Consider the following 23,682-nt stretch of genomic DNA (forward strand, 5'->3'; position numbering starts at 1 on the left):
GAAATGATGTCACTCTGGTGAGCAGGACACGCTGATGTCCCGGGAATATAAGAAAAAAGGCGATTTATGTGGATGTAAGTGAATCAATTTTTAGCTAAAAGAAGGGTGTCAGTCAGTTACTAGGGCTCTATAGGAACCAGTGGCTGCATATGTGCAAATGTGGTGACAGGTTCCCTTAAAAGTCAATTCCTGCAATACAATTTTAATGTCCGTGCCTAAACATCGCTCTATCCACAGTTGGCAGAATAGATGGCGTTTATTTGCGTGTGAACTGTGGCTTACTGTTTGTGTTTGGATTAACTGAGCCACACCCTGCTCCTTACATTTCAGCCCTGCCCAGCAAATGTTACTAGCCTTATTGACAGTTCCCCCAGTGTGCTGCTGGAGGCATGTCCCGGAACTGCCTTATATACCTGCCAATTCCCATCGAGCCTTGCTGGTTATTTCAAGTCTTACCTGTGTATCTCATGCTTTTGCCATCTTGTTTGGTATTCTGTGTTTTGTATCAGATTCTGTACCTTTGCAACCATCTTGGTTTTGACCCGGTTTGTTTGTCTCCGCTTGTGTGCCCGAATCTGTTGTTTGTCCCTCAGTATCGTTTACCTCCTAGTGTTATCCTGCTTTCCCTGTCTCAGACCTGTGTTAGTATTCTGTGCACCAGTTTGAACACTGGTCTATACCTATATTCCGGTTACCTGTCCGTTCCACCATCCAGCAGCTGCCAGACGAAGTTAGTTTTCCCTGTCATCTTGTAGGGTCGCTCAGGGACCATCAGTTAGGTTCCTGATAGTGGGTTCACCCTTATCAGGGCGGTTTATCTGCTTTAGGCAGGGCCTTAGCCCGCAGGGACGTCGGCAGGGTGAGTTTGCCACCACTTACCTAGTCTGACCGCTAGCGCCAAGCCTTGTTGTGGTTTCATGGTTGCTGGACAGGTACTGACAACAATACAAATATGGTCAGCTCACCTGATGTCTGATGTACTGAAAACCACCTATGAAGTCCTTCAAACCGGTGCATGGAGGAAAGGAGAGGGAGGAAACCGCATCGGCCAATGGTGTGAATATTTGCTCCTCCAGAACACAGAAAATATGGTAAAAAATGTTGGCTCCTTTATTTAATCCATACTGGTATAAAGATAAAATCCAATGATGGCATTAAAAGTAGGCAAACCTATGCGTTTGAGGCCTTTACATGTGGTCCTTACTCATGGTTACTCATACAGGAGCAGAGTGTCAGGCCTCCATGAGGCTTTATTACTGGTTCTCTCAAGTGACAAACCTAGAACCATAAATGAGAGAAATATTGTGTAGCAACAAGTCTACACGATATTTTTTATTTCCTCTTTTTCCTCTATTGTGACCCCTACATTCTGTTAATGGCTAGAACCCTGGAGATCTGCCCTCTACCCATTAAACATTGTCTGGCTATCATGCATCCAGTCCCATCCAACCTCTTTAAATAAAGGTAACATTAAATTAGAACCCAATACATTTCTAAATAGCATATACTGTGATGGAGATAACATACAATATTATAAGAAGGTGAATTTTACATAAAATATAGCAGAATATACAGATAAAATACATTGGCAGCAGGAGAATTCAGCGGTCATTATGTAAAATTGTAATTTAAATGTAGATCGTAAAATAATGCATGCGCCTGTCTGACATAAGTGAGCTTGGGAATTGGATAGAATAGGTTACTACACAGAAAAACCAATCTGCAGAAAAAGGATAAGCCTCAAGGCACAGCAGCAGATATCCTTGAAAAAAAATACTACACAGTATTGTTTAACATGTTTCAATTGAAAAGGAATCACATTTCACAAACTCCTGTATATATCATATCTCACTCTTACTGGAATAATAAGGGTGAGGTAGGGAGACGCCAATCTAATTCACACTGAAAGCCATGTTACAGTGTCCGAGACAATCCACCAAGATTTTTGGCTGCCACTTAGGAGACAATAGCAGAGCCTATAGTCTTGTTTTGCCAAGTAAAGTGAAACAATAAAATAACAAGGGAAGTTATTGCATATTAACCTGTCACTTTCTATAGCGAAGCCCAAAACCCATAATGAGAGTATAAGGGAAAGGCTTACTAGATGGGGTGTGGCCTACAGTAGCCCGACAAAATATACTATAACATATCCCAGAAAGTGGCATAAATTATAGTTCAAATCTACACATACTCTGTAATGAAAGGTCTGGATTAGGGGGGACAAACGTACAGTGAAACTGAAACCCCAAACTGTCACCTGCCTGTTTACTAGGTCCACCATAACCAGTGGCCAGTAACCAGCATAAGAAGGGAACATTGACCTAAGGGAGATCACGGAGTAAGACTTACAAACATATAACACAAAACAGAAGTCAGATGTCCGGGTCAGAGTATAGATAGCAAATACGGCACAAAAATTTAAATACAAAAAGAATAGCCAAAATATACGAGGCAAGATTGGAAAACCAGAAATACAAAAGATAATATGGAGTTAGCCAGGAAATATTTCTAGCAGAAAACTATGTGTGAACAAGTGGCCAGAGAGCCACAACCCCAGCTGACTGAAGTAGATACCTGTTCATCACAGCAGGATAGCATTTGCTGAACCAGAGCGGAGATGCAGTGGAACTGGGTTTGGTGCAATTAGTCCCAATACAGATAGCAGCATAAAGCACAGTTCACACTATGAAAAGCAAAACAAAAAAACCATGAAATTTAAGGCATTCTACAGTCACGGCCAAAAGTTTTGAGAATGATACAAATATTCATTTTTACAAAGTCTACTGCATCAGGTTTTTTAATTGCAATTTGCATATACTGCAGAATGTTATAAAGAGTGACCAGCTTAACAGCAATTAATTGCAAAGTCAATATTTGCCTAGAAAATGAACTTTTCTCCCAAAATATATTTCAACTTCATTGCAGGCTTGCCTTAAAAGGAGCAGCTAACATTGTTTCAGTGATTGCTCCATTAACACAAGTGTGGGTGTTGATGAGGACATGGCTGGAGAACAATCTGTCATGATTAAGTAAGAATCACACCACTGGACACTTTAAAAGGAGGCTGGTGCTTGGCATCAGTGTTTCTCTTCTGTTAACCATGGTTATCTCTAAAGACACACGTGCAGTCATCATTGCACTGCACAAAACTGGCCTAACAGGGAAGGGTATCACAGCTAGAAAGATTGCACCTCAGTCAACAATCTATCGCATCATCAAGGAATTTAAGGAGAGCGCTTCCATTGTTGCCAAAAAGGCTCCAGGGCGCCCAAGAAGGACCAGCAAGCGCCTGGACCGCCTCTTAAAATTGTTTGAGCTTCGTGATCGGTCTACCAGCAGTGCAGAGGTTGCTCGGGAATGGCAGCAGGCAGGTGTGAGTGCGTCTGCACGCACTGTGAGGCGGGGAGCAAGGCCTGGTGTCAAGGAGGGCAGCAAAGAAGCCACTTCTCTCCAGAAAAAAACATCAGGGACAGACTGCAAAAGGTACAGTGAGTGGACTGCTGAGGACTGGGGTAAAGTCATTTTCTCTGATGAATCCCCTTTCCGATTGTATGGAACATCTGGAAAACAGGAGTTAGTCACTTATAATTTTGTGGATTATTCAAAAATTTTTATAAATATATTATGGTGTTTATACACACATAGGGGTATACCCTAATCAATAATGCATGTATTATTGCATTATTTTCTTTGTTAAAAGATATAATTCATGAAAAATTAAGCCCTTATCGAATGGACCCAACCCACATATACTTCTCATGATTTATGAAACTTTTTATTTATGTTCCTGAACATGAGCATGAGAATACCCCAATGGTTGGGTAATAAAAGGAACTACTAACCCTCTATACCTATACATAGTCGGCAAGTATCCCGAGTAGCCGAGGAGGATAGACCATTCCCTCGGATTACCAGGGAGCATTGTGAAATGTTGGACCAGTACTCATTTGAACACGGGGTCACACTCAGATGCACCCGACTTGCAGCAAATGGTTTTGTACCTTTGGTACTATACCGGTGCTAACAGGGGTTAATGTATAAATCTAGGGGCTATATGACCTTTTCCAATATGGCGTTCACAATGCAAAATATCTAATACACATGCGCCCAGCCAGTTTACAGAATTATGGGCTATATGCCCTTTTCCAAGATGGCGCCCAAGAATGCAATAGATCTAGCCTCCTAGTCAGCTGATCAGAGACACAGTCAGCTGATATGAGCAACTACAGGAAGTTGTACTCCGACCCCGGAAGCAATACATGCACTACTAGGTGTTAACAGGTGCCCCACTCAAGGTATTGATGGTGTACATATGTTTTTTAAAGAATGTTTGTCGCACAATATGCATAAAAAACACTTAACCCTTTATAGTGCACTCTTAAATGATGATATATGGATTGATGCAATTCACTATGGAATATTCATGTGTTTTTGTACATTGTAATTATGTTCACACCTCAACCATTAACCAATGAAATGAAAGGTTGGTCTTTATATGTTTGATTGTTGATCATGTAACACTATGCTTGGAAAAGGTGCTGTTAGGTTGTGGTTAACTCCATCCTATCCAAAAAGCCTGACAAATGCCTTGTGCGCTTCTCATGCCAGATATAGTCCTTAACCCCTTAAGGACGGAGGGTTTTTCGGCTAATTTCTCGCTCTCCAACTTCAAAAATCCATAACTTTTTCATTTTTCCGTGTACAGACCTGTGTGAGGGCTTATTTTGTGCGTAACAAATTTTACTTTCCCGTAATGTTATTTATTTTAACATGCCGTGTACTGCGAAGCTGAAAAAAAATTCCAAATGTGGAAAAATTGAAAAAAAACCGCACGTGCGTCACGTTCTTGTGGGCTCAGTTTTTACGACTTTCACTCTTCGCTCCAAATAACACGCCTACTTTATTCTTTGGTTCGGTGCGATCGCGGTGATACCAAATTTATATAGGTTTTATTGTGTTTTAATACATTTTCAAAAATTAAACGAATGTGTACAAAAAAGAAAAAAAAATTTTTGCCATCTTCTGACGCTAATAACTTTTTCATACTTTGGCGCACGGAAATGTGTGAGGGGTCATTTTTTGCTAAATGAGGCGACGTTTTCATTGCTACCATTTTGAGGTCTGTGCGACATTTTGATCATTTTTTATTTCATTTTTTATGTTATGTAAAAAGGTGTAAAAGTCGCATTTCGGACATTTGGGCGCCATTTCCCGCCTCGGAGGTCACCGCCGGCCGTAACCGTTTTTATATTTTGATAGATCGGGCATTTTGGGACGCGGCGATACCTAATTTGTCTGTGATTTTTACTGTTTGTTATGTTTTATATCCGTTCTAGGGAAAGGGGGGTGATTTGAACTTTTAATATTTTATTAATTTTTTTTATTTTTTAAACTTTTTTTTTTCTTTTTTTTTTCACTATTTTTTAGACCATCTAGGGTACATTAACCCTAGATGGTCAGATCGCTCCTACCATATACTGCAATACTACAGTATTGCAATATATGGCGTTTTTGCAGGTCTTACATTACAATGAGCCACTGGAAGCACCGACCGCGGTTATTAGCGGTGGGGGTTTTGTGCAAAATGCAAAAACCCCCACCTCTGTATGAAGAGGACTCAGCCCGTGAGCCCTCTTCATACACCCCTTATACCTCTGCGCCGTAGAGCTACGGCGCAGAGCGTTAAGGGGTTAAAGTTATGATTAAATCATTCATTGACTTATATCACCCATATTGTGTGTAGTGATGTTTAAAACTGCCATTTTTAGAGGTGCTCTTGTTCTCTAAGGCTGTATATATGCAATTTTCAAATACATCCCTGTAAAATTCAATTAAAAATGCTGTAATGCTTTCATAAATAACACTGCAAAATTCATTTGGTGGCTTTATCTCTTTCAGCATTTGGGTGTTGCCTAGAAGGCCAGATGAGCGCAGTTCCTTCTTCATGAGGCTACACCCAAGAAGCCGGATGTTGTTATGGAAGATGGCCATAGGGGGGCCCATGTATGAAATAAAGAAGGGTGAGCCAATTACTGGAAAATAAAATGGTGAGGTGGGAGTGAGGGGAAACTTGTTGTAAAAAGCTGGTGAATGTACGGTATGATTATGATTATGTGTTACCTACTATATTGCATAACAACTTCAAAAATCAATTGGAAATGCTTACCATACATGCCAATGTAAAATGACTGTAAGCAAATGTAGCATGAAAACAGAGGTTACTGTGTATGATGATCCTGAAGTTCATTCCACAACTGTGCGATTCAGGCCAGGTGCACATACACTTCGTATTAACAGCCAGATAAACTACATGTAGCTTTGCATCAAAGGGATTCATGGAGAGAAATGCAAGAAATAGTATGAGCACTTCAAACCATCACATTGCATGAATACCATATTAAACAGGAAGCGTTCCTCTTCTGTGCCATGCCAGACTGATGGAGCTTGGTTCACACAGTGACAGCTGCCCTCTAATCATTGCCCTATGCATACAGTGAGTGTGTGCTCTGCTAACATAGAGCAACCCAATCCATGTACCAAATCTTCCAAATTTTCTCCTTAGACCCGGTCTATAAAATAGGCACTAACAATTAATTCCAGAGCTCCTCAGAGCTGTAGCTTTACTATTACTATAAGCAGAGCAGGTCTACCCCACCCTGCGCTTCGTGCTGCTGCTTGATAACTTACAGAGACGTTGGAGGGAGAGAGCAGGGTGAGACATGTTCTACTCATTGTAACATTCTATGAATCTGCAGCATTGAGAGGCTCTGGTAATGAGAGCACTTCAGGCTCATTAGCATAATGTATTTGTTAATTTCAGAAGGAAGGAGGCCATGGATAACAAGTATAATTATATTACAAAAGTCATGCTGGATATATGAGTAAGTGTTCTTGGTTTATCATGCTCCATTTTAATGGTGGATTTCTAACAGCAAATACAATAGCAGTGTATGTATGGGCTTAATAGCAATCCCATACACACAATGTGAAAATGTGCAGCAGAAATGCCTTTCACTTATTGGTACAGATCTTGGTGTGGAAATCAACCTTTGCAGCTCTGCCCAATGGCTGCAGCAGTATCTGCATCAAAAACACACCCATGGCGGCTTATTTCTGGTGCTTGCAGAATAGCTGAGATTACCGCTGCTGTAAATCCCTTACGTGTGCAGTTACCCTAATGAGTGGCTGATAAATAGAAATATTCTAATGTTTCTTTTAGATCAGGACTTCTTTAATAGAAACATCAGAGCTTCAGAGTTTCCAAATCCTAATGTCACAAATTTAGGTGAAAATCAACTCCGGTCCCTCACTGGTATAGGAAAAACTGGTTACAACTTTTTAGTTAAAAAGTCACAAACCCTTTGTAGACATTAAATGGAACCTCTAGCCCCCAAACCAAAGGACCTGCCTCATTTACATTCAAGGAGTGTGCTTACAAGAGGACTGAGGAGGAGGAGGAAGGGGGCGTTCCATCCCGACTCAGATCATTAACACCCAGCCGACTCAATTCACAGGATTACACTTCAGAAAGGGGGTCATTGTATAATTCACAGGAGCCGCTGACTAATTTCAATATCATTTTGCAGAGCACCTCACTACAGTAAATGAGGTAGGACCTTTGGTTTTGGAGGGGCTATATTCGCCCGACAGGTTCCCTTTAATGCCTACGATGGATATGTGATCACTAAGGGACTGGAGTGGATTTTCACCTAAATTTGTGACTTAAGTCCTCTATAAAATCGCTAGCAAAAATAACAAACACTCGGAATAAACCAGAAGTGGGAATCGTTCAAGGTTTAGTAAACGTAAGGTAGAGAATCACCGGTTTAAGCATAGAGAAATACGTTGTTGATGTCTGAGACCGTAAATGACAACTTATATTTCTTTATTTTTGTTTTGTTGGGTAATGGGGGATAATAGAAGTGTTGTGGGCATAATTCACATATTAAAGGTCAGTTCACACATTGTGCTGAGGGTAATGGAAGCCACAAATCGAGTGATGACTATACATAATCCTCTTCTGTGTCACAAGATTTCCAACCAATTGTTCAGAATACTGAATTAGCATTTGCAAATCCACTATTTTTCTGGTAATAATTGCTTCCATAACCAAGTAGAAGGGTAAACCTTGTCCCCTTAATACTGGCAGATTGCACAGCTATATTGGCTTGGCGCATAGAGTGCGGAAGGCTGTTGCCATGGTAACGTCTGCTGTTTATTTTCATTTTCTATGCTTAACCAGACAGCATAGAAACATCAAAGCTGAACCCAGACTGCCGCGTCTGGTGATCTGCAGCTATTTTAATTCCAAATGTGAGATCAGTTTTTGTGAATAATTTATACAATTTACATCTCATTATTTAGAAGGAGAGGCAGAAGTGTGAGATCAGAAAGTATATTGTGCGAGTCCATGCCGAATGAGAAGAACATGGGCAGAGATCCAGAACACCAGCATTTGTAAGTGTACCATGACCTTTTACATCCAAAAGAACTACAACTGTCTCTAAAGAAAACCGGTCACAAGAATATTACACCTCACACCAGTAATACCTGCTGGTAAATAGTTAAAAGTCCTCCCCAAATCACCTAAAATTATATTCCACTAAGGCACTGTACCGTAATAACCTGATATGCAAATTAGTTGGACATGAGTCAGTTGCTGAAGAAAAAGAGTCAGGCTGTCAATGCACCATACCTCCTTCTTTTGATGGACAGCTCAGTGTGTGTCTTAAAATCTCAACCTTAACAGAGAAGAAGACCTCTCCCTGTCCACTTCCTGCCCTGTTGCGGTAAATTTATTGCTGTGACCAATGCTAGATGATATAACTGGTACAGTATACAATTAGTTTGTCTGTTTTCCTGCACCAGATTTTGGCAAACCAACCTATATTTTTTGCACTGAATCCACATTTATTTGTTGTTCTACTTAGAAAAGTGGAAGGGAATAAAATACATTTGAAAGATTTATAAATGGGGCGCAAGAATTTTAGACAGGTTTTTTTTTTGCCACAAATGACGCTAGAATTCTGGTGCAAGGAGATTGGAGAAAATGGGGAAAAGTTACTAGTTAAAAAAACTGACATGAATAGAGCATCCTGTGTAACAGAATGGACACTTTATAATAAATTGCCAATAAATGCCTGCTAAAACTTCTAGGTTCATATATAAGGTGCACCGGAATAAAAGGCGCACCTGATTATAAGGATGAATGACCAGCAGGTGGCAGACCTGTGCACAGTTCAAGGCAGCTGTTGTCTGTAAGTATGGTTCATATATAAGGCCCACTGGACTATAAGGTGCACCTTTGATTTCTAAAAAAAAATCAAAGGATTTTTTGTGCACCTTATAGTCTGAAAAATACGGTAATTACTACATTGCATTTATTGTAGTAAAATACTGTGAAACCCAGTCATTTCAAAGAGATCTACAACATCCCTCACCAGGGCCTAGCCTTTTCTTGGGGTCTGGAGGCAGCCGGGGCCCAGAATACTAGCTAGTGTGGCCTTGGTCATACTGTGGTCACGGTGCGTGGTATGGGGACTGGAGGGTCTCCAGCAGGTGGTGTGTGCAAGAAATATGGAGGGAGACGCTGATGCAGTGGTTTCTCCCTGGGGCAACCCCTGAGTGTCTGTAGAATAAGTCCCTGGGTGATGGAAGGGGAGACCAGTGGTGGTAAGCAGCCATATCCAGGGATCAGATGGAGGCAACATTGTGCAAATCAACTTACAGTTCTTTATTGAACAGCAGGCAATGGCCAGAAACGGTCAACAGTAGATTCTTTGATGCTGGAAAGGTCATGGAGAGTTTCACTGCAGGAAAAGTGCACACAGCCTGATGCAGGCTGAGCTGGTTCAGATGGAACTGAGTCCAAGTGGTGGTGCAATGTGTGCCAGGCAGTAGGCCTGAGGCACTAGAGGTTTCTGGGATGAATGGCTGTGGCAGCACTGAAGGTGTGCTGCTCACTCTGTCTCCTGATGGACACTGAAAGACTAGACTGAACCTGTAGACTAGACCACGGGTTTTTATACTCCCACTCCCCCTCCCCCCCCCCTGGTTAGGTGGTAGCACCTCTCCAACCACACTCCAGCTTTCTTAACAGACAGATCATTGGATAATTACATATACCAGTTAACTGTTGCATTACCATGCAGCATCTACAGCTGCAATTACACACTATATCAGTTCTAGAAACTTCCTAGACTTCCCCTAACAGCACCTGACCTGGAGAGAGCTATTCGCAACTACCAACCTGCCTATGCATTGGCAGGGGTGTTGCATACCCGCTTGGTAATTGAAAGAGCCGCCCTCGGCTATGGACCGGAGGGGATATAGACTTAAGCTGGCCAGCAGCATATAGCTTCCAGATGGTACATGCACACTTCAGACACTCAGGTGTTGCCCCATGGAGAAACCAATACATCAGCCTCTCCCTCCAAATTTCTTGCACACCCACTACTGGAGACCTGCCAGGCTGTAGGTCAGCCCTCCAGTCCCCATACCAAACACCCGACCACAGCATGCCCAAGGCCACAATAGCCAGCTACTTCCGTAGTCTGGGCCCCGGCTGTCCCCAAGAAAAGGCTAGGCCCCAGTGGGGGATGTTGCAGAACCAACTGTAGTAAATATGTAAACTGTAAAGATTTGATTTTTAATACAACTAAAATCTGTAAAAATGAATTGTACTTTCATTATTTATTCTTTGTATCTTTTCATTAGATGCCACTCAACAGTTGAAAATAGTTTCTTTAGCCCCATCTGCACACAGCTAGGGTTGTTAATATGGCAACTCTTTAGGTGGGCAGTGCCAGGCTGTAACAGTACAACGCCTTATTAACATATTATGTGATGGAACTGATAGCAATAAATGCCTATGAATGGTTAAAGATTATAATTATAATCTAAGACTATGCGGGTCCTCCTCCTGGCACCCTTGTTTTCAGCACTTTAAAGGGTCCATGAAACATTCTTGTCACAATTTAAAATTGGTCAAGGAGTCAGACACTATATGGATTGACAATCCCATGGACATAAATTTTAAAAGGCTAAATAACCTCTTTAAAACATAAGATCTGGAGGAAAACAAATCCCTTCCATTTAAAAACTCAGCAGTTGTCCAAAGTAAATCTGTGAGTAAAAGCACATGGACGTACATTATGCAATTGTTCAACATCATAATAAGGGGTTCAAGTGAATTGATGTTGCAATACAGATGTGCAGGTCGAAGCTTTAAAGTTGCCATCTGTTAGACAGTAGCCCTCGGCAGGGTTTATGCAGTAGAGTCTACAATATGTGATCTGAATACATTTTCCAAAATGATACAGTATAAGGATCATGAATTCATATATATTGAATGATTCAGTATATTAGAATCTAATTCTAATATCTGCTAAAATTAAAGTTAATAAATGAAACATTTCTGGATACCAAACCAAGGTAAAAGTTGGCTGAGATACAGAAATTTTAAGGCATAAGCAGGAAGAGAAAGAATTGGTTGACCCATTTAAATATTTATAATATTGAAAATATATAAACTTGCTTGTTAATACCTTAATAAAGGTATTGAAACAGAAAATATATAAACAATTTGTAACAAGCAACTGGTTGTGAACCCACTGCGCTATCCTACCAATTTTGTCTTTGGTCACACATCGAGGGTGTTGATCCTGAACCTCTCTATGATTCACACCTATACAAGGATCTGTACTTCACTGTGGAGACATCACAATGCAATCTACCTCTTGTGGTGGTCCCAATTTGGATAGCAGTTGGCTTGATGGGCATATAGACCACAGTGTATGGCAATGAAAGGTCTGAGGTAAAGGAAACGGTACAAGCCGTGTCAGAGGACAGGAGGGAGTGGTGGCACGCTGCCAAGGTCATACACATAGGGAAACAGATCAGAAGCAGAGTCACAGAACAAGCCAAGGGTCAAACACAGGTAATCAGAACAGAAGCAGAATTACCATACAGCAGGACTAGTCTAGCTAGGAACCTTCTTCTACAGGAACTCTGCAATTCTCCTTGGCATGCTCTCAATCAACTTCTGGACCAAATACTTACTGATAGCAGTCCATTCTTGCACAATCAATGCTTGCATTTTGTCACAATTTGTTGGTTTTTGTTTGTCTACCAGTCTCTGGGGAGTTTCCAGGCCATGGACCCAAAATCTCTATGTTTTGTTCCCTGAGCCATTTAGTTATCACCTTTGCTTTACTGCAAGGTGCTCCATCATGCTGGAAAAGGCATTGTTGATCACCAAACTGATCTTGGATGGTTGGGAGAAGTTGCTCTTGGGGGACATTCCGGTACCATTCTTTATTCATGGCAAGACTTAGGCAAGACTGTGAGAGAGCTGATTCCCTTGGCTGAGAAGCAACCCCACACATGAATGATTTCAGGATGCTATCCTGCAATCAGACTGGTGGTATCACTTACCTTGTCTTCTCCGAACACGCTGTTTTCAAGATGTTCCAAAGAAATGGGATTCATCAGAGAAAATGACTACCCCAGTCCTCAGCAGTGCACTATCTGTACCTTTTGCAGAATATCAGTCTGTCCGTGATGTTTTTTACTAGTGGCTTCTTTGCTGCCCTCCTTGACACCAGGCCTTGCTCCAAGAGTCTCCGCCTCACAGTGCGTGCAGATGCACTCACACCTGCTGCCTTTCCTGTGCAAGCTCAGCACTGATGGAAGCCCAATCCCGAAGCTGAAACACTTTTAAGAGACGTCCCGGCACTTATACTCGAGTATAAGCTGAGTTTTTCAGTACAAAAAAAAATGTGCTGAAAAAAACTCACCTTGGCTCATACACGTGTCATTTAAAAAATTAAAGTTCCATACTCGCCTTCCGGCGCCCCTGATGCTCGGCGTGGCTCCCCGATGTTGGCGCGGCTCCTCTTCTGTCTTCTCCGCGATGCTCCAGTCCCCGCCACTCCTCTTCTGTCTGCTGTAATAATCGGAAGAGACGCGGCCATGCGCTCTGGCGGCCAGCGCATACTATGACGTCATCAGCGGCCGCATCATAGTGTGTGCCGGCTGGCAGAGCACATGACCACGTCTATGCCGGCTGTAATAGGAGACCAAAGTGGAGGCGCAGGAACCGTATCATCATGAAGAAGACCGAAGAGGAGCCGTGATAAACATCAGAACCACCCGAGTATGCACGTTTTTTTTTTTTTTTTTTGGGCAAACTGGGGGGCTGGCTGGATACTACAGGGGGTTGGCTGGCTGGCTGGATACTACAGGGGGTTGGCTGGCTGGCTGGATACTACAGGAGGCTGGCTGGCTGGCTACTACAGGGGGCTGGCTGGCTGGCTACTACAGGGGGGTGGCTGGCTGGCAACTACAGGGGGGTGGCTGGCTGGCTACTACAGGGGGGTGGCTGGCTGGCTACTACAGGGGGGTGGCTGGCTGGCTACTACAGGGGGGTGGCTGGCTGGCTACTACAGGGGGGTGGCTGGCTGGCTACTACAGGGGGGTGGCTGGCTGGCTACTACAGGGGGGTGGCTGGCTGGCTACTACAGGGGGGTGGCTGGCTGGCTACTACAGGGGGGTGGCTGGCTGGCTACTACAGGGGGGTGGCTGGCTGGCTACTACAGGGGGGTGGCTGGCTGGCTGGCTGGATACTACAGGGGGGTGGCTGGCTGGCTGGATACTACAGGGGGGTGGCTGGCTGGCTGGATACTACAGGGGGGTGGCTGGCTGGCTGGATACTACAGGGGGGTGGCTGGCTGGCTGGATACTACAGGGGGGTGGCTGGCTGGATACTACAGGGGGGTGGCTGGCTGGCTGGATACTACAGGGGGGTGGCTGGCTGGCTGGCTACTACAGGGGGGTGGCTGGCTGGCTACTACAGGGGGGTGGCTGGCTGGATACTACAGGGGGGTGGCTGGCTGGATACTACAGGGGGGTGGCTGGCTGGATACTACAGGGGGGGGTGGCTGGCTGGCTGGCTGGATACTACAGGGGGGTGGCTGGCTGGATACTACAGGGGGTTGGCTGGCTGGCTGGATACTACAGGGGGGTGGCTGGCTGGATACTACAGGGGGGTGGCTGGCTGGCTGGCTGGCTACTACAGGGGGGTGGCTGGCTGGCTGGCTGGCTACTACAGGGGGGTGGCTGGCTGGCTGGCTGGCTACTACAGGGGGGTGGCTGGCTGGCTGGCTGGCTACTACAGGGGGGTGGCTGGCTGGCTGGCTGGCTACTACAGGGGGGTGGCTGGCTGGCTGGCTGGCTACTACAGGGGGGTGGCTGGCTGGCTGGCTACTACAGGGGGGTGGCTGGCTGGCTACTACAGGGGGGTGGCTGGCTGGCTGGCTACTACAGGGGGGTGGCTGGCTGGCTGGCTACTACAGGGGGGTGGCTGGCTGGCTACTACAGGGGGGTGGCTGGCTGGCTACTACAGGGGGGGGGGTGGCTGGCTGGCTACTACAGGGGGGTGGCTGGCTGGCTGGATACTACAGGGGGGTGGCTGGCTGGCTGGATACTACAGGGGGGTGGCTGGCTGGCTGGATACTACAGGGGGGTGGCTGGCTGGCTGGCTGGATACTACAGGGGGGTGGCTGGCTGGCTGGCTGGATACTACAGGGGGGTGGCTGGCTGGCTGGCTGGATACTACAGGGGGGTGGCTGGCTGGCTGGCTGGATACTACAGGGGGGTGGCTGGCTGGCTGGCTGGATACTACAGGGGGGTGGCTGGCTGGCTGGCTGGCTACTACAGGGGGGTGGCTGGCTGGCTGGCTGGATACTACAGGGGGGTGGCTGGCTGGCTGGCTGGATACTACAGGGGGGTGGCTGGCTGGCTGGCTGGATACTACAGGGGGGTGGCTGGCTGGATACTACAGGGGGGTGGCTGGCTGGCTGGATACTACAGGGGGTGGCTGGCTGGCTGGATACTACAGGGGGGTGGCTGGCTGGCTGGCTGGATACTACAGGGGGGTGGCTGGCTGGCTGGATACTACAGGGGGGTGGCTGGCTGGCTGGCTGGCTGGATACTACAGGGGGGTGGCTGGCTGGCTGGCTGGATACTACAGGGGGGTGGCTGGCAATACACTGGGGGGGGCTGTGACCAATGCATTTCCCACCCTCTGCTTATACTCGAGTAAATAGGTTTTCCCAGTTTTTGGTGGAAAAAAGTGCTGGGCAAACTGGGGGCTGGCTGGGTACTACAGGGGGCTGGCTGGCTGGCTGGGTACTACAGGGGGCTGGCTGGCTGGCTGGGTACTACAGGGGGCTGGCTGGCTGGCTGGGTACTACAGGGGGCTGGCTGGCTGGCTGGGTACTACAGGGGGCTGGCTGGCTGGCTGGGTACTACAGGGGGCTGGCTGGCTGGGTACTACAGGGGGCTGGCTGGCTGGCTGGGTACTACAGGGGGCTGGCTGGCTGGCTGGATACTACAGGGGGTTGGCTGGCTGGCTGGATACTACAGGGGGCTGGCTGGCTGGCTGGATACTACAGGGGGCTGGCTGGCTGGCTGGCTGGCTGCATACTATAGGGGGCTGGCTGGCTGGCTGCATACTACAGGGGGCTGGCTGGCTGGATACTACAGGAGGCTGGCTGGCTGGATACTACAGGGGGCTGGCTGGCTGGATACTGCTGGGGGCTCCCTGGCAATACACTGGGGGGGCTGTGACCAATGCATTTCCCACCCTCTGCTTATACTCGAGTAAATAGGTTTTCCCAGTTTTTGGTGGAAAATTTAGGGGCCTTGGCTTATACTCAAGTATATACGGCACACTGTATATATTTTTTACTACACAGCAGCACTCTGTATTTGATATGTTAATGGAGCTGGTGCTGTGTATACTGTATGTGTTGTGGTGGGGGCGCTGTATACTGGGAAACTGTATATAATCATTATGGGGGATGGGGGTGCATATATTACAAGCAACATTTACAAAACATTGTGAGATGGGTCCCCAACAGTTTGCAACCAGGGCCCCCCACCACTCTTAATATGGTTCTGACCCCTATTGGTGTAAATAAAGCACTTTGAGTGAAAAAGAAACTTATTAAGATCCAGCAGCTGCAGTCTTCTTCTGCTTGTCTCTTCTCTTTCATTTAGTCTACATTTACTATGGGTGGGGAGGGGGCAGTAGTAATATCTATGTGCATGATGCAGTTGTCATCTCTCCTCAGCTGAGCACAGAGTGTTTGTCTCAGCCTACACTGCTTGATGCTTCATGAACACGAAACTGGAAAATTGATGTGCAGCATTGGGTGAGTATACTCTGTGCTGGATGCTGTATATACTGTATACAGTACAGACCAAAATGTTTGGAAACACCTTCTCAAAGAGTGTTCTGTATTTTCATGACTATAAAAATTGCAGATTCATAATGAAGGCATCAAAACTGTGAATTAATTATAAAGTGTGAAACAACTGAAAATATGTTTTATATTCTAGGTTCTTCAAAGTTGCCACTTTTGCTTTGATTACTGCTTTGCACACTCTTGGCAATCTCTTGATGAGCTTCAAGAGGTAGTCACCTGAAATGGTCTTCCTACAGTCTTGAAGGAGTTCCCAGAGATTCTTAGAACTTGTTGGTTCTTTGGCCTTCACTCTGCGGTCCAGCTCACCCCAAACCATCTCGATTGACTTCAGGTCTAGTGACTGTTGAGACCATGTCCTCTGGCGCAGCACCCCATCACTCTACTTATGGGTCCAATAGCACTTATACAACCTGGAGGTGTGTTTGCGGGTTATTGTCCTGTTGAAAAATAAATGATGGTCCAACAAAACACATGCCTGTGCAAGATGCTATGGTAACCATGCTGGTTCAGTATAACTTCAATTTTGAATAAATCCCTAACAGTGTCACCAGCTTCACAGTGGGAAACAGGCATGTAGAGTCCATACATTTGGTTGGAATCAAAGATCATCAGACCAAAGCACAGATTTCCACTGGTCTAATGTCAATTCCTTGTGTTCTTTAGCCTAAACAAGTCTCTTCAGCTTGTTGCCTGTCCTTAGCATTGGTTTCCTAGCAGCTATTTTACATGAAGACCTGCTGTACATAGTCTCCTCCTAATAGTTGTTGTAGAAATGTGTCTACTGCTAGAACTCTGTGGCATTGATCTGGTGTCTAATCTGAGCTGCTGTTAACCTGTGATTTCTGAGGTCGGTGACTAGGATGAACTTATCCTCTGTAGCCAGTGACTCTTTTTCTTCCTTTCCTGGGGCAGTCCTCATGTGAGTTAGTTTCTTTATAGTGATTGATGGTTTTTGCAACCGCACTTGGGGGCACTCAAAGTTTTCCCAATTTTTCTGACTGTCCTTCATTTCTTAAATTAATGATGGCCACTCTCTTTTCCTTACTAATTTGTATTGTGGCTAGAAAAAAGCAGCTAACAGTCTATATATAAGGACTATCTGTGTATCCACCTGACTTCTGCACAACACAACAGATGGTCACAACCCCATTTGTAAGGCAAGATTTCCCACTTAGTTAACCTGACCAGGCACACCTTCGATGTGAAAACATTTTCCTGAAGCTCATCAAGAGAAGAGTGTGCAAAGCAGTAATCAAAGCAATAGCTGGCTACTTTGAAGAACCTAGAATATAAGACATCTTTTCAGTTATTTCACACTTTTTTGTTAAATATATAATTCCATGTCTGTTATTTCATAGTTTTGATGCCTTCAGTGTAAATCTACTATTTTTATATCCATGAAAATACAGAAAACTCTTTGAATGAGAAGGTGTGTCCAAACCTTTGCGCTGTACTCTATGTATGCTGCTGCCTGAGAAAGGAGCAAATTCTTTTTCCTAAATGGGAAAGGAAAACATTGCCTCATTCTTCCTTGTAAGGCAGCCCCCTTATTATCAAGCATGACCTTCAGGAAGCCTAACGACATGATGTGGGATTTAAGCCAAACCAGTATATCTATTCCAGAAGGAACAAATTTCCAACTGTAGACAGCAAAGTTTTGACATGTTGCATCTCTTCAGTACAGCGCAGGGAACTGGTTTAGCTGAACAAAAGGCTTTTGACTAGGGTCAAGGACTAAATTCTCCTAATAAGAGTTTGCCAATTAAGGCCTCCTTGTAGGAGTGTGGAGACTTACAGCCATTGATGCTCCACTAAGGGATTCTGGGAAATATGCAAATAAGTTTTCCTAGATGGGACAAGGAAAATTTCTGAAAGAGATATACTGGATTGGCTTTAATCGCACATCATGTCATTAGGCTTCCTGAAAGTTCTGCTTGATAGTAAGGAAGCTGCCTTACAAGGTAGTAAAAGAGGTGTAATTTTCCTTGTTCAATCTAGGCAAACGTATTTGCATATTTCCCAGAATCATGAGTCGAGAATCTGTGGTTGTAAGTCTCTTAAGAACTCTTACTTCGCTGCCTGAGAAATTAATACAGAGAAACAATGGTTTAATAAGAAAATTGCTGTGTGTTGTAGTTCTTCTAAATACCTGGGTAGGTTGCTTGGAAGGCAGTCAGAATACAGTGACTTAGGTGCATCTGTTTCCAGATAGTAGCGGCTCCTCCGTATCTTAGTTTTGTTGAGTTTACAATGCCAATGGTGCAAAATATACATCTATCACATGATAAAGCCAGGACAAATTCTTTATCAATTCATCTATTGGTATGCCTTTGGAGTATGTCCCACTAGGCACCATTAAATATCAATATCCTTTCATCCATAAACCGATATACCATAAACCGATAAGAATATTCAGTGAAGTTTAGGAGAAAGCTGATGAGAAGCAGATGGATAAATGGAGATAGAAGTATATGCGCTAAAAGATTATCATGCAGAATATCTTAGCAAAGTTTGCTAAAATAATAAGAGTCCATTTCAAGGGGTGTTTATGTGAATAAATGTTTTTGTTTGTATAATAAGTTATACAATTTTCCAATATTCTTTTTGTATCAATTCCACACAGTTTTCTAGATCTCTGCTTGCTGTCATTCTATAGAACGTTTCTATCTTTACTTCCAGTGCATAGAAATCTGTCCCTGGTCATGTGATGTCACATAGGTGCACAGCTCATTATAAAATTTTACTAAAAGGAATTGGACCAATTGTCAGGCAGGGTTTGTTACTGGAAAGAGATACAAAAACCGCCCTAGGGCGGCACAAAGGAGCCCATATCCTGACAATAAGGAGTGGCGATTAAAACTTAACTTTTATTTATGAGCTAAAGTATATAATATAGGGTATGAATAGATACTTGGTGCTCAAAACAGAATTCGTGATTTAAAAGCACAAGTGTCCTAAATGAGGTGGCCTTAGGGTATAGGATCGTAGATCTGTGTATATAGTAACATCGGAGTGGGCTGGACTCGGGTAGTGATAGCTAGTATGGCAGATATACAAACCTGAACGCTATGGGTTATTATCATTTAAACCCAAGCGTTGATTCCTGTGGTATGGGATCAGTGAGATCCCAGACTTATACAGGAATCTATTGCGGTATCCACAGCCCACAAGACCCTAAGTCTATCCAGCCTACAAAACCAAGGTACCACCCCTAGATAGGACCACTGCAATTTAAAATAAGAAAAGAAATTAGCCCCCCGACATGTTTCGCCAGTGACCTGGCTTCATCAGGGGTCGGGCTAATACTAATCGGCGGCGCTGTCTCGCCGGGTATATAAAGATCTTAGCCCCTCCCCTCTGAGGGTATTTGACCTATGGGTGAGGCGGTTGCTCGCCGCCACCTACTTTTCTAAAGTGATTGAAGTGTAACAGAGGTGGGTGGAGCCGAAATCCGTGCCAATGGAGCGGGGCCAGGGGTGGTGCTACCTCAGACAGCTGGCGATGACACTCACCAATCCCTGCGAGCGAGTGTGCGCATGACAGGTTCGGCAGTGTTGATTCAGCGGTGAAGACGACTGCGCATGCCCAGGTACTTTGCCTCCGGAGTACGGCCGGCGGAGAGATGCTGTCAGCAATAGAGCTGACTGCGCACGCTCAGGCACTCTGTCCACAAACGCCACGGTGGAGATCAGGCAAAATGCACCCATCCGCTAGGTTAGGTAGGTATACTTCTGAGCATTTCCCATATAATATCCTAGGTCAGTAAAATGGTGCATAGAGGGGGAGGGGTATATGGGTATAGAATTCTTGGTTGGCACACCAGGTAATGAATATCCATCCTTTAAGAAGTGATGAGGTATACAATACCACTTCTAATAAAGACAAAAAAAAAAAAAAAAAAAAAACTTTAAAAAAAAAAAAAAAATATTTTCCTTTTTTTTTTTTTTTCTCTTTTTCTCCTTTTCCTCTTCTTTTCTTTTTCTTTTGAAAAAAATGAAGAAGATAAAGATGCACGTAAGTGGCCCCTTAGAGAAATGCTGCGAAGGTAAAGCCTTCATTCAGGCCCGATGGGCTCAGGGATTTAAGTCGGTGGATCCATCTGGCTTCCAACTGTAGAAGCTTATGGTCGATGTTTCCCTGTCGGGGTCCCGATCGGACCTGATCTATGGCCCAGAAACGCAGGACATTGGTATCTCCTTCATGATGCAGTCTCACATGTCTGGAGATCGGGGTATCCTTCCCTGTCGTGATGGAGCTGATGTGACTAGATATTCTCCTGCGGAGCTGTTGGATCGTCTTGCCCACATACCATCGTGGGCAGGTACATTGTGCCACGTATATCACAGCTGTGCTTTTACAATTTAGATGGTATTTAATCGTGTAGGTAGAACCATCTACTGGGTTAGTGTATGTTTTCGTTTTTAGCATCAACGGGCAAAACGAGCAGGACCCGCAGGGATATGAACCTTGTAAAGTGCTCCTTGGTCTCTGGGCCGATTCAGATGATTCACTAAAGTGACTGTGTACTAAAAGATTGCGTAGATTTAGGCCTCTCCGATAGGTGATAGTGGGTTTTGCTGTTAGTTTTTCTGCTAGGTCGGGGTCAGCCGTGAGTATTGGCCAATAGCGAGACATGATGTTCCTAATGGTCTCAGCGTATGCATCATATGTACCGATGCATCTGACAATTTGTTCAGTTGGTTGTTGGTCTTTTTTGGCAAACAGTGTGTTTCTGTCAGTGTTCTTGGCTCTCGCATAAGCTTTATACAAGCATTTCTTCGGGTAACCCCGACTCCTAAACCTACGGTAGAGGTTGTCGCATTCCTTTTTAAACAGGGCATCGTCAGAACAGTTTCTTCGTGCCCTCAGGTATTGTCCTATCGGTATACCTGACTTGAGTGGTTGCGGGTGCCAACTCTGCCACTGTAAAAAGCTGTTGGTGGAAGTCGGTTTCCGATAGATATCCGTTTTGAGGCATCTTAGTGAATCCATACTGATTGTTAGATCTAGGAAGCAGATCTCGTTCTCATTGATCTCTGATGTAAATTTCATCCCGATCTGATTACAGTTCAGTTGGTTGACGAATTCCTTAAATAGATCCTTACCTCCCTCCCACAGGATAAGGATATCGTCAATAAATCTGCCCCAGTATGATATATACTGGGTGTACTTGGTGTATTCCTCGGAGAACACTATGGTGTCCTCCCACCATCCAAGAAAGAGGTTGGCGTATGAGGGCGCACAAGTCGCCCCCATCGCGGTCCCCCTGACTTGGTGGTAGAAGGACCCATTAAAGAGGAAGTAATTGTGAGTAAGAATGAAGTACAACAGTTGGAGTATGAACTGATTGTGTTCTCTGAACTGTATCGCCTTAGTGGTCAGAAAATGTTCGACTGCCTTCAGGCCCAGCTTGTGCTCGATATTGCTATACAAAGACTCCACATCTAGACTAGCAATCATGGTGGTATGGGTCAATGGTAATTCCTGAATTTTCTCAATGATATCCTTCGTATCACGTAGATACGAGGGAAGGGCTACAACAAATGGCTGCAGCATCTTATCAATGTAGACGCTGCAGGATTGTGTGAGACAATCGCAACCAGAGACAATCGGTCTCCCTGGAACAGGGGATCGACATTTATGCACTTTTGGTAGCGCATAAAATGTGGCTATGGTAGGATGTTTGTTGTAAAGAATTTTATATTCATCGTCACTAATCAGGTTCGCATCTTTGGCTTCAGAGAGAAGTAGATTCAATTCACTGATATATTTTGATGTGGGGTCATTATGGAGGACTTTATAGGTGTGTCTATCCGATAACAATCGCATGACCATGTTTATATAGTCCTTGGTGTCCATGACGACTGTGTTGCCCCCCTTGTCAGACGGCTTCACTGTCAAATCATGGTCATTTCGAAGTTCCTCCAGTGCCCTCACCTCATCAGTGTTCAAATTCTTGAAAATGTGTTTCCTGTCCATTTTCAATCCTTCAATGTCTCTAGAAACCAGTTGTACAAAGGTTTCTATATTTTTATACTTAGAGAAAGGGGGGGTATGTTTAGACTTTGGTCGCATATCTGTAAGTGGTGCTCTTATGTTGAGTGAGCCTACAGTGTTTTCCTCTTCCAGGGTGAGAAGTGCTTCCAGGGCTTGTGTTTCCCTCTGTCTAAGTCTTTTTTTGTCCGTGTCTGCCTCTTTGTGCCACTTGTGTAATGCCAACTTTCGTGCAAATAAATTAATGTCCTTGATCCACAGGAACTTATCGCTGGGGGGTGTGGGTGTGAAAGTGAGACCCTTCTGTAATAGTGCCAAGGTGTGTGGAGAAAGTGTTTTGGATGACAGGTTGATAACTAGATTTTGTGTGGAATCATGTATTGGTGGGGGGATTATTTCATGTTGTGCCCCCACTTCTCGCGATCTCTCTGTGGTGCACACAGGGCTTGTGTGCCTAAAAAAGGTGACGGTAGGGATGTGGTTGTAAGGTGTGGGATAATCGAGGTTTGAGTGTTGAAGGTAGGTAATTGCATCGTGGTCATGGTGGAACGTGGTGTTTCTTGTGTAGATCTTAGTTCTGTGCTCTGCAGTGGTGTCATTATCGGGTTGAGGGGACACAGTGAGTTGTTTACAGATGAGAATGAAGATGAGGTAGATGGTTGTGGTCCTGTGGAGGAAGAATTGTGGGCTACTGTACATACTGGTCCTGAGGAGCGGCTGTCTAAGTAACTAGTGTTATTCGTTGTTCTCTTATGATGCGGTGACTTACGGCTCTTGAGATTTTTACGTTTTGTACCCCCCTGTGGATTGGGATGGTTAGACCTAGAGTCTTCTGTACTGGAGAGATCAGATTCCGAGATGTCTGTATACACTGGTTTTGTAGAGTATCTTTTGTTACGTTTTTGATTACTTTTCTGAGGGTAGACCTGCCCTGATTCGAAGTCCTTTCTGTCACGCAGGTATTTTTGATGTTTTTTATCCTTTATGTCCCTTGTGAGTGTATCTATGTATTTTTGGAGTTTATTTTCAAGCGATGAAAATTCAGGGTGTTGGCTGAATTTCTGTATATCCTGAATGTCCCTTTGTAATTTCTCTTGTATTCTACAGAGGTTCTGTTTCTCATATATGCTCAGGTATTCAATCATGCGTAGGGAATTGGATGTCAGGATGGTTTGCCAGCCCTTAAGAAATTCCGGGTCTTCCTGATGTGAGTTAGGGGTGATCTGTATCCTGAGTCCCCTGTACACTAATTTCTGACTTAGGTAAGTTTCGAAGCTGACCACTTCCCAACTTGCTCTGATATATTGTTTGTATGTTTTATTGAGGTCATTGAAGGCTAGGTGAATATCACTCTGATTCAATGGCAGGTCCTGGGTGGAAAAGACCTGTGCAGCCTGCTGTGTAATAGTCTCTAGAC

The 23,682-nt window shown here is 44.5% G+C and overlaps 1 protein-coding gene and 1 long non-coding RNA gene across 4 annotated transcripts in view; one reads left to right on the forward strand and one right to left on the reverse strand.

Annotated features, from left to right (window-relative positions):
• The window catches only part of ADORA1 (adenosine A1 receptor), a 66,643-nt gene that overhangs the window by 15,610 nt on the left and 27,351 nt on the right, over nucleotides 1–23,682 (reverse strand). The gene's annotated exons all lie outside the window — the stretch shown is intronic.
• LOC140119084 (uncharacterized) overlaps nucleotides 4,227–23,682 on the forward strand; it is a 141,826-nt gene continuing 122,370 nt past the window's right edge. The window contains exons 1-3 of one of the 3 annotated variants that reach the window (XR_011853327.1): nucleotides 4,227–4,295; nucleotides 5,899–6,047; nucleotides 8,365–8,457. This is a non-coding gene — a long non-coding RNA (uncharacterized lncRNA). Of the gene's footprint in view, nucleotides 4,296–5,898; nucleotides 6,048–8,364; nucleotides 8,903–23,682 lie in introns of those variants that run through there. The other 2 variants (XR_011853326.1, XR_011853328.1) reach the window with 2 other exon arrangements.

Source organism: Engystomops pustulosus, chromosome 2, assembly GCF_040894005.1.
Source record: "Engystomops pustulosus chromosome 2, aEngPut4.maternal, whole genome shotgun sequence".
Classification (NCBI taxonomy): Eukaryota; Metazoa; Chordata; class Amphibia; order Anura; family Leptodactylidae; genus Engystomops; species Engystomops pustulosus.